Source organism: Marmota flaviventris, unplaced genomic scaffold (genome assembly GCF_047511675.1).
Source record: "Marmota flaviventris isolate mMarFla1 unplaced genomic scaffold, mMarFla1.hap1 Scaffold_56, whole genome shotgun sequence".
Classification (NCBI taxonomy): Eukaryota; Metazoa; Chordata; class Mammalia; order Rodentia; family Sciuridae; genus Marmota; species Marmota flaviventris.
Window position 1 is genome coordinate 21505 of NW_027288362.1, and position 11783 is coordinate 33287.

Sequence of the window (11783 nt, forward strand, 5' to 3'; positions counted from 1 at the left end):
TGATCAGTGGGCTTTGTCCCAGAGATGCAGGGTTGGTTCAATACATGGAAATCAATAAACATATTTTTTAATTAAATAGATGTAAAGACAAGAATCAAAAAATTATCTCAATAAATGCAGAAAAAAAAAAACATTTGACTAAATACATAGTCAAAACACTAGAAAACTATGTATAATAGAAATACGTCTTAATACTATAAAAGCTATCTATGGTAAACACATGGACAATATCCTCCTCCTCCTCCTCCTCCTCCTCCTCCTCCTCCTCCTCCTCCTCCTCCTCCTCTTCCTCCTCCTCCTCCTCCTCCTCCTTCTTCTTCTTCTTCTTCTTCTTCTTCTTCTTCTTCTTCTTCTTCTTCTTCTTCTTCTTTTTGGAGTAAGGAGACTTTACTGAAAACAGAAAACAGGGAACAAAGGTTTACAAACAGGAATGTGGACTCCTAGCAAAACAAAAATAAAGAACAAAAAGGGCAGGGAGGAGGTGTGTTGGAAGGACAAAAGTGGGTAGTGAGAGCAAGGAAAAGGCTTAATATTTTTTTTTCTTTTTCCCATTTCTTAAAAAAAAAAAAAAAAAAACACAAGGGAACACACAGGGACACACAACCATTTGTTCACGAATAGAAACATAAATGGGGCAGAATCTAACACTCTGTTCTTCTCTTTTTCCAAAAGCAAAACAGAAAAAGAAAAGGCAGCCTGGAGGCTGTGCCCCATAGAGACCCCTTCCGCAGTGGTGTGTAGGAAGGGGCAACCTGCGGGTTTGTGCAACACCTGGCAGCAGCGCAGGGAAAAGAGGTGGGGGGGGTGGAGGTCATGGACTCCACCCCTCTAAAGGAGCAGGGGGTCCAGCTTGTCAAGCCCAGGGCACCCATGGGGATCCCTGGGGACGGGGCCCTCTCCGAGTCCTGGGCACCCTCGGGGAGGTGGTCGCCAGGGTTGCACCCTCCCAAGTCCAGGGCGCTCACACCATTTCCCTCCCCCTGTGAGCCCGCCCCTCAAGGAGGGGGGCAGCGCATGCACCCAGTGCTTGGGCTTTGTACAAGGGCACCTGGTGCTGGGGCAGCAGCTGGCAGCCACTGTTGACATGGCTGAGGATGTTCTGCTTGAGCTGCGCCACCTGCTCAGTCAGCAGGCTCCTGGTGGACGCCAGGTTGTGTTCTGGCTCTTGACCTCTTCACTTTCTCCTCCAGGGAGAGATGCTCCAGTTTGCCCTTGGGGCACTTGGAGGCTGCAAAGCGGTTGAGCAGCCGATTGCGCTCAGCCTGGATGTGTTACTATGTGTCCATGTCGATGAGCGATATCCACAGGCTCTCGCTGAAGCTTGGCAAGTCGGGCACCTTCTGTGGCTCATCCTTGAGCACAGCTAGGCATGGCAGCCCCAGTGTGCAGGGGGCGGGTGGGGGGCGGCAGTGACGGGGAGATGGGAACGGGATTGGAGGTGAAGGGGACATTTGCAGCACCCCCGGCCCCACCCCTGTAGCTGCTCAGGTTCCTGAAGACCGATGTCAGCTGGGAGGTGAGGGTGTGGCGCCCGATGCCTGACAGGGTCCTCCTGCGGAGGCTGCAGCAGCAGCAGCAGCAGTGGGGCTGCACACTCGCCAAGCTGGTGCTGCTTTTCCAAATCCTCCAGGCCCGTGACAAAGTCCTCGGTGAACTCCTGCTTCTCGTTGGCCAACACCTTGGGGTAGAGGAACTGTGTGCTCCTCGGTGTAGTGGTAACCAGCCTATCGGTCTGGATGATGAGGCACTCAGCTCAGGAGAGGGGAGCTTGAGCAGCCTCAGGTAGGGCTGGAGAGCAGGCTGTCAGGGGGCACCTGTTGTGTGTGCAGTGTGCAGATAGGGGGGCCAGAGTTGGCTCTGCTGGCACCTGTTCCCTCAGGCTCAGCTTCAGGGCATCATTCTTCACCATGCTGCCTGCCGCCCATCTTGGCGCCTCAGGGACAAGTGGGCCAGGGACACAAAGTTGCTGCCACTGCCACTGACGCTATTGCGTCAATTGTGTCAATGCATTATACTGTTATGTATAGCTAATTTTAACAAATGCCAAAAAGATAGAATCAAATAAATTACAAAATATAAGAATTAAAACACTGTTTTACTGAAATAGAAAGCAACATATAGACCAATGCACAGAAAAGAGAACAAGGATAAGCCCAGACATTCACTGCACAATCATCTTTGAGAATGGGGCCAATAATACAGAATGAATAAACGATAGTTAGTCTCTTTAACAGATGGTGCTGAGGACACTCAATATCTGCACAGGGAAGAAAGAAAACAAAAATTTATCTTACATCATATCAAACATCAACTCAAAGAGGAGAAAATGTAACAGTGAGAGGTGAACCTGTATAATTCCTGGAAGAGAGTACTGGGGTCCCATTTACCAATCTCTTCCCATCCTACTAAGGTGACAAATATGATCACTACACAGTGTTATATGTATTAAAATATCATGCTATACAACACAAGCAGATGAAGTTGCTATTTTTTAATCTAAAATTAAAAAAAAAAGAAAGAAGACCATAAGTTTGTGAGCAAAACATACAAAGAAAACACAGAATAAACACTTTACAAGATTGCTCTAGATAATGGTCCTTTGGCTATGACAATAAAAGGACAGGGAAGAGAACAATGAACAGAGAAGTATAATTCCATTCAACCAAAAGCTTCTGCACAGCACAGTAAAGCATGAACAGCAAAGAGATTCAACTGTTGGAATGAGAGAAATGACTGACACATCACCTGAGAAGAGTATAAAATCTGAAACACAAAATATCCCTATGAAAAACCATTAATTGAGCTGGGTACAGTGGGACATACCTTGAATATCAGTGATTTGAGAAGCTGACGTGGGAGGAACACAAGTTAAAAACCAGCCTCATCATGTTAGCCAGTCCCTAAGCAACTGAGTGAGACCCTGACTCTAAATTAAAATAAATAAATAAATAAATAAAACTCTGGGGAAGTGACTCAGTAATTAAGTGTTGTGGGTTCAATCTCTAGTTGCAATATATAAATATAAACAGAGAGTAGCATGCTGTTTGCAAAGAAATGTGGTTAGGGTAAAATGTGGTGCTGCTCTTCGATGGATATAAAATTTTAATTGCATAAGATAAACAACTTCTAGATATTTGCAGCATAATTCTGTAGTTACACTTTACAATAGTATAATGCTCACTTACATGTTTTCAGAGTACATATATCTTACTTAGTGTTCTTACTATTGTGCAAGGGAGGAAGGGAGGATACAAGGGACTGAGGGAGGGAAAGATGATGAAGAGCGTGTCGAAGCCAGAAGGCAAGGAAAGGAGGACTAGCCCCATGATGCTCTTCCTACACAGTCAGGATTCCTGCTCAAAGTGGACCTGTTCTTGATTGAATATTCACTGTTGCTATCAAAATTTTTATTGATTTTATCTTACTACTTATTTTTCAAAAGTAAATTCCAGGAAGGCAATGGACCACAGGTATAAACACAGCACATAAATGTAACCTGCAGGTATAGTGCTTTTGGACACCTCATAAACATTGAATTTTCATTCCCATTATCACAAATTCCAGTGGGCCATGGAAATATGGGAGCTAAGAGAGAGTTGGGTACAAAGTGACCATGTCCTATCCACAAGTATAAAAAAAAGGGAGCATGATGAAACCCAGGTAGGACACACATTAATGTCAAACCAGAATTAGATTCAAATATAGAAAGAAGACAGCTTTGTCACTCAAGGTATTTCACTGTGTTAACCCAACTTTCCAGCTGAGGATGTGAAGGGATAGGGAAAGCAGGGTAATCCACAGTCACTTTTCTCCCAGCTCTTTCAAACTCATTAACAAACCAGCTGGAGAAATTGTTCACAGTTATCAAGGTGTAATAAATGCAATTGCACTGCTTCTGTGTAACATATTCACTGCTTTGGTATTAATGAACACAACATGGATGTGTAAGCTCTCCAATGTGACTTTCTCATAAGTTTGCATTTAGAATTGATATGGCATACAAAAAGATGAATGTTAGAAGTCTTGCTAATAATTTAAAATTCTGTAGTAAGAAGGACAATTAAAAGACAAATTGTACAATGACATGTGAAGAGATCACAGAAGAAAGAAAGAGATTTCTGTGGCATGATGTCAATGGTAGAGGTCACCTGCTTTTAGACAGGGAGTCTAAGTTTTCATTTTGCATTGGTCCTGACAAATTACACAAGTTGCCCTAAAACTACCAGTAAAAAGGTGTATATTTCCCTGGAGAAAGTGGTGATTCTAGCATCATGAAAGATAAATTTAAAAAAACAATGAGCCTTAACATATGAAGGAGGAAGAGAATGAAGAGTAGGAGGAGAGTCTCTCAAGGTTTCCCACATGTGAATTCCTGATAAATGACATAAGAACTAAAGTAAAAATCCTGAAAGAGTGAAAGCTGGAAAATATGAGCAATAAAATAAAAAACTTTAAATTAAATTATAAGTGAAAGCAACAAATAAATGTATATTTACTGAGAAATATTGACTACATTGATAAAAATGATGGGAAAAAAATCTTTCATATACAAGAGTTCAAAACAATACAGGAGAATAGCATCCCATCCTGCATGTGGAGCTTAGTATCTTTGTCATTTTATGGGTGGGCAGATTCAGTGACTTGATTGCAACAAATAGTGAAAGAATAAGGAAAATATTACAGTCCCAAAGGATGAACTTGGCACAAACTACCTTGACAGTGGATGGACTGTAGCACTTCAAATATTTCAGTGACCATCAGATAACCTCATCATGCTGTGACAACAAGGCACTTCAAAACCATACGATTTCTTCCAAAATTATTTAATCCGTTATCTTTATAGGTGACTAACAATGACCATTTTCACAAGCAGGAAACAAACCATAAGGATACTCTCTCCCTCAGTGTTGAGTGCCTACCTTTCAGTGATCAAATAGAATAATTAGTTTTAATTTGTTTTTAATTAACAAATATTTACTGCACATGTAAATGGAGTTGAGCATAATATTTCCAAATGCATGGTACACAGTGATCATATCTAATTATCTATCTTCTACTTTCATTGATTGCCCTGTCCCAACACCCTTCCTACTCTCCAGAAATTACTATTGGGCTTCCATATTACTTCTAAAAAATCCACTCTAAGGTGTAGGTGATAAACATGGTAATAGAAAAAAGACTTCTGCAGTCACAAACAAACATTTGCAGGAATGAACTCTCCCCACATCTCTGAGAACATAAATGTAAACACCTGGTTGAGTCTCCCTTTATCTCATTGTAAACAACCAGAAAAATGACCTCCAGCTATTGCCTTCACTATGCTGACCTTATTTTTTCCATAAATCTTCAATTTGGCTTCAATTCCCACCACCTGAGGACAGAGGTTCCACTGAGATTATCAGAAACCCCTATGGCACCAAAACTCAAAGTCCCTCCTTTGTCACCCTGTGGCTCACTTTTTAGTGTTTTTTAGAACAAGAGGTTCTGCCTTTCTTTTTAAAATCACCTCTTCCAGAAATTCATGTCATTATATTTTCCTGGTTTTCTATCTCCTTAACTGAATGCCCACACTCTGTCTTCTTCATATTATTTCCTTCTCCGTGGCTAAATATAGGTGTGTTCCCAGCTCAGAGAAATGCTCCCTGTACTTATATAACTTCACCCAAACCTGAGTCATGCTCAGTCTCATTGCAGTATTTTTCACATTCCCCTGCCTTCCAAATATTCATTTGCTTCCTAGTCCTCTCCTCTCACCTTATGTGGATATCAAGGAGAAATCACAAACATCAACACAAAAGCCTTCTTCAAGACTAACACACTTTTTTCCTGCCTCATGTGGTTTTTCTGCTCCATACAGGAATGCTTTTGCCAAAAAGCTGTGAATATTCACTTAGGCCTACAGATGCCCAATGAACAACTACAAGTGAGATAACACTTGGCATCTCTGAGATATATTTATTCTATTTAATGGCTTTTAATAATCACAGCATAGAAAATAGAAAGAAATACCTGCAATATTAGTAAGGACTCCTGAAACATTCCAGGCACAACAGGTGTAGAAAGAGGCCATGATTGAATTGAAATCCTTATCCCACTTCTGAATAAATTTTGAAAAAAATATATGTGTGTGTATATATATATATATATATTCTCACACACACATACACACACATATACACTGGGTAGTTAGTGTAATACTCCCTTTCATAGCTGGATGATTAATTTCATACATACAATTAATGAAGATTTGTACATAAAAAATAAAAAGCTGCTTGTAAAGCAAGTACTGAAGAGTTTTCTAAAGTATTTCTTAACCAAGCCAGCCAATAAGGAGGCAGATACTCTGGTGGAAGATAGAAAAAATGTCAAAAGTACAGTTCTGATACCATCTAGTGTCTAATTAGGACTTAGCACTTCTAACAATGGGAAAGTACCCACATTAAGCAGAACAGTAAGTACAAGTAGGGATGAGACAGGGATTCTTGAAACCTAAAAGAGGGGTGAGGAGATGCAACTGGAGAAGCAAGCAAGGAAGGGATCTTTAAGGAGACCTTTATCTCACAGCTAGGAAAGGATTGGGGCAGCTAAATGATATGGAGAAGGGTGTGTTTTAGAATAATTGAGAAGGTAAAACATTGCCATGGATGGTAACATTAGATCAGATGCCTAAAGGGGGTCAGTACTTCATGTCTCTTTAGTGCCTGAATTCTTGGGTCAGTCCAGGGCAATGGTAGCCCCCACAAAAATAAGAGCAGAGATTCCTTGCTGTTTTGTTCATGTCTGTGTCCTCTCTGCCTAGGACAGAGCCTGGTACTATAGTTGTTTTTTTTTTTTTTTTTTTTTTTTTATGCAAGGAGTTATGTTTCCACATATAAAATTAATGAAGGCTATGGTTTTGCCTAGAGGTAGAGTGTTCTTCTATTATGCATGAGGTATTGGGTTCAAGCCTCACCATAACATAAAAATAAAATAAATGTATTGTGTCTACCTACAACTAAAAAATGAATGTTTTAAAAAAATACTAATTGATAATACTGTCAAAATAGGTCCCCTGCCCCATCCATTGCAAATTGCCTTTTAGAGAATCATGAAGCTGGAACTTGGCCTTACACCAGCCTGAGAGTCAGATGTCACTTTGTGTCCCACTTTACAGACTTAGGGAGTGTCCCAAAGTAGCACCTGGAAAGAGCCAAGGCCTCTTCCCACATCAATGCTTTTTTTATTGCCCAGGTGCTATGAAACCCCTGCCTGTGAGTGAGTAAGTGAAGGGGACTGTGCAATCCAGATCAGACTCCAGCAGGTGATGGCTGCATCACAGGCTTACCCTCTCTGGACTTCTGGGTCTCAATATGTAAACAGCAGGCACCAAGAGAAGTCTCTGTGAACACACAGGAAAAAAAATTATTGTTCCCCAAAAACAAAGTGTCTCAGGCGATATCCCAAGGACCCCTTCAAGAAACCCCATGGGACCCAACCAACCTGAAAATATAGAAAGTGCACAGCATCCAATGAGTGGGAGGAAGAAAGAAAGGCTGTGCCATGGCATCTTCAGCCTCCCTCCATTGCCTTAGTGGGTAAGACGGGAAACTGAGGCCCCCAATGGAGCAGACATTGAGGTCACATTACTATCTCAGAGGCCAAAGACCCTGCTTCCCCTCTGGGTCCACAGTGAATCCTGACAGAATTACTGGATGGATGCCTCTCCTGACTCCATTTGCCTCCTGTGGATGCACCCACCATGCCCTCTGCTCCTGCATTACTGTGCCTCCTGGTTCCTAGGCTGTGCTCACCTAAGGGGTCCTGGGTGGGGTGCTGCCTCCCACGTGCTTCCCCTGTCTTCTCCCCGCCCACTGTTCTTAGGAGTTGGGCTCCATTCACTCAGCCTGACTCTGCCTCACCAGCTCTGCCCACAAGGTCCTCTCCACTTTTTTCATTAGGCGCCACCCAGCATCTGGCCTCTTACCTGCATTGTTCTGAGAGCCACGCCCACTCCACCAATTTGATCCTCTGCATTCTGTCCACATGACTCATCCTCCGATGACATATTTAACACTCTGGGATTGCAGGTTTTTCCCTCTAGCCCTGGAACCTTTGCAGTCTGGCTTGGCCCAATTCCACCACCATCCACTAGCATACAATATGGCTCTGCTCTTCTTCATTAGCCATGGTTTTCCATCAAGTTCACTCCTACACCAGCCTCACTGTCACCTGGCCTCTCCACTGCTCCTTGAAAACTCCATCTGAAATGAATGAAAGAGATCTTGCTGAGATATCCATGGTTGTGACACCACTGAGTCTAAGGGACAATTACCTTTGGGCTCTGGTCACATTTGAACCCCACATCTTCAATGGTTCACCTTGAACCACTCTGCTAACCACAGAGTATCTCCATTTACAGAATTCCAACTGATGATAATACTTTTTTGCATAAATGTGAGCATGTTTTCAGCACTGTCTTTGTATTATGGATGCAGAAGAGGCACTGTACAGCAACTAGCAATGTCCCTGTCCTATTTGTGAAAGAGCCCAGCCAGATTTAAAAAGCATGTTTTCAAAGACATGGCCTTCTGCTTTTTTTTTTAAGCTCTGTGGCCTTCAGCACCTTCTCTCCCCCTTTCAGCACAGGATGGGCACAGCTATTTGGCAAACAAGAGTCATCTGTGATCTCTTCTCCAGCCAGCCTGGGGCATCTCAGAATGAGGAAGCATAGGTATCTGGTCATGGCCATCTTTCTCAAGGTTCAGTCTCAGAAGAGAAAGCCTCTTTATAATGACTTCTGTATAACTATGGTTTATTCTGACAACCTGACCCAATGCTGTAGAGACAGGGAAGCAGTTGGGGACTTGGGCTTCAAGCTGCAGAAACTGAACTAGGTGATTTATTTTTTAAAAAAAATGACACTGGGGAGGTCAAGGAATCTGATAGCAAAGTTTTTTTTTTTAAAGAGAGAGTGGGAGAGGGAGAGAGAGAGAGAGAGAGAGAGAGAGAATTTTTTTAATATTTATTTTTTAGTTCTTGGCGGACACAACATCTTTGTTTGAATGTGGTGCTGAGGATTGAACCCGGGCCGCACGCATGCCAGGCGAGCGCGCTACCACTTGAGCCACATCCCCAGCCCTGATAGCAAAGTTTAATAAAACCAGGAGCTGGGTTTTGCCAGGTGATTTCAGTGGCCAAAACCCATTTATAGTTCTCACTGAACCCCATTGCTATATGAGCACACTGAAAGCCTTCCTGCTGTTGCTTTGTTGCTGCAAAACAACAAAGAGAAGGGGTCCAGTAGGCTGGGTATAGGTATTGGCTGGGAGTACAAATTCTTCACATTCAACTAGGTATTAAAGGATAAATTGAAGTATGCTAAAGAGCAAAGGAAAGGACATTCTAGGTAAGAACACCATTTGTGATCTCACAAAGAAATTTGTGTCCTCTCAGAATCACACAACCGCACTATGCCAGGTGCTTTTCTCATCATGTCATTCAATATCTCCAAACCTTTCAAAAATAGTGCCATACTTTGGGAAACTTATTTCATTGTTCCACAAAAATGCTAAAGGCTTCTATAAAGAATTCAAAATATACAGCATAATACTGCAAAACTGGGCAAGGGGTGGAAATCTTGCCAAAACCCAGTGCCCCAAACACCAGAATTAACATTAGGCAGTATCATTTCCCAGGACTTTTTAGTCACATAGATTGGAGGGTGAATAAAAAAAACAAGGATGGGTAGAAAGAAAGAAAATAATTTGATTAAAATGAGGTTAAATGCGGGCTGGGTTTGTGGCTCAGTGGGAGAGTGCTTGCCTAGTGCACACGAGGTGCTGGGTTATATCAACACCACATAAAAACAAAAAAAATAATGGTTAAAATTATAAAAAGTTATTAAATATGAAAAAAACAGCATTTTCACTTGAATTTATGGAAAGAAAAAAACAAAATCAGTAAAAGAGAAGTAGTTGCTAACATGACATATTTATTTTGTGATAAAAATGCTTGTTTGATATAAGAATACCCCAATATTGTGATTAACAATGTGTCTCAAAAGCTAAAAAATATCATTAAAAAATCTGAGGATGAGGCTCAGTGGTTATGTTTCCCTAGTTTCAAACACTTGTACAAAAAAAGAAAAGAAATAAAAAAGGAAAAAATGTGGTTCCTTTTCCTTATGTTACATATTACAATTTTAGCATTCATTTTTACCTGTTGTGGAGGCTGTGAAACATCAGTCTCTCACACATACGTCTTTGCCCACATCTGACATTTTGCTCTCAGCCTATTGTTTTATGTCAAGGTCTATACTTTACCTGCCACCTCACTTTAATTGGAAATCTTTTAAAATCCTAGGTTTCTCTGGAGGCAGGGTTCATCTTCAGTCCTTGGACCCAGGCTTCTTCCTTCTGTGTTCATTTAGATTCAAGTCTTTTTTGGAGACGACCCACTTCAAAATTGGGAACACTATGGCTTGCTTAAAATCACTTTCCCAATGTCCCATCAGTGCAGGAATTGAGATTGGGACCAGTGTTAGTCTGTTGTGGAACAGTTCTCAGGAGAGCCATGGGAGTCCTGGGATTTTGGACTTGAGTGTTGGCAACAAGAGGAAATATACTCACTCTCTGTGAACATTCTGGGACAGATGAGGGATCCTGGAGATGACTCAGGACTAACTCTGTCCCAAGGGCTCAGATTAGGTACTGTAGAGGTTTTGTGTTGTACTTCCACTCCATCCCCAGAGACCTGAAAAAGAATTGGTGACAAAGATGGCTGGTTCTTTTGACCTGCATTGTTCCTGAACCTGAGGACAATGAACAGAAAGTAGAACAAGGAGAAAAATCAATGCATCAGTCTTTCCACTGCTAGAAAAATGTACCCATCAAATACTGAAAAAGATTTCCTTTTACTTGAAAATCAAAAAGCCCAGTGGTTGGCAGTCTGGGCTGCTATGGCTATCCAGCTATGCCATCATGCCTCAGAACCCTTTCTGTTTTTCATTCTGCAATCCATTCAATACAGCAATCAGGGGAAAGGGAAGAAGGAAAAAAAAAACAAAGATCTAAGAGGCCCAGTGGCTTCCACTGATATCTCATTGGCCAGCACAGAATCATAGAGACCCCTACCTGCAAATAATATTGGGGAATACAGTTTGTTTTTCATTTTTAGTTTGAGTTTGGTTCTGTTTTTTGGTTGTGGGAACTGAATCTAGGATTTCTTAAGCACTGAACAACCATCCCCAACCCTTTTTATAGTTTATAGACAGTGTCTCTCTAAGATTTTTAGGGCCTCACTACATTGCTGAAGCTGACATTAGACTTTTGGGCCTCCTGCCTCAGCCTCTATAGTCACTGGGATTATAGGCATGTGCCACCAGGCCTGCCTGGCTTTTTTTTTACATGCTGGAGTTGGATCCTCTTACATGTGATTTGAGTTACCTCCCTGGCTGGGTGAGAGGCGCTTAAACACAGCCTGTGTTAAAAAGCCTTCCCCACCCTTTCCCATGTCCGAGGGCTTGTCCATGCAGAGGTGTGCCTGGCCACTGACCTGAAGACCCAATTGCCAGCGCTGACCTTGAGATGCTGACCCCCTTATCCTTCATTGGCTGGTATTTTCCCTTGAATTTTTTTGTTGCCCAATAAAAGCTCACTCCCTGGCATGCTCTCCCTCTCTCCCTAGTCTCTTCTGTAAACCTCACCAACAGATTAGGTGGCTGGAGGCGGGAGCTAGGAGAAGCCATCTCAGAGCTGCATTAAAGGTATGAGAGTCTGTCTCTTTAATTTAAAACTCTAGCAATT

At 42.1% G+C, this 11783-nt stretch overlaps 1 pseudogene; it reads right to left on the reverse strand.

The window, feature by feature from the left end:
• Positions 1–961: 961 nt before the first annotated feature.
• LOC114082649 (transcription factor JunD-like) lies at positions 962–1909 on the reverse strand (annotated as a pseudogene).
• Between the last annotated feature and the right edge of the window lie 9874 nt (positions 1910–11783).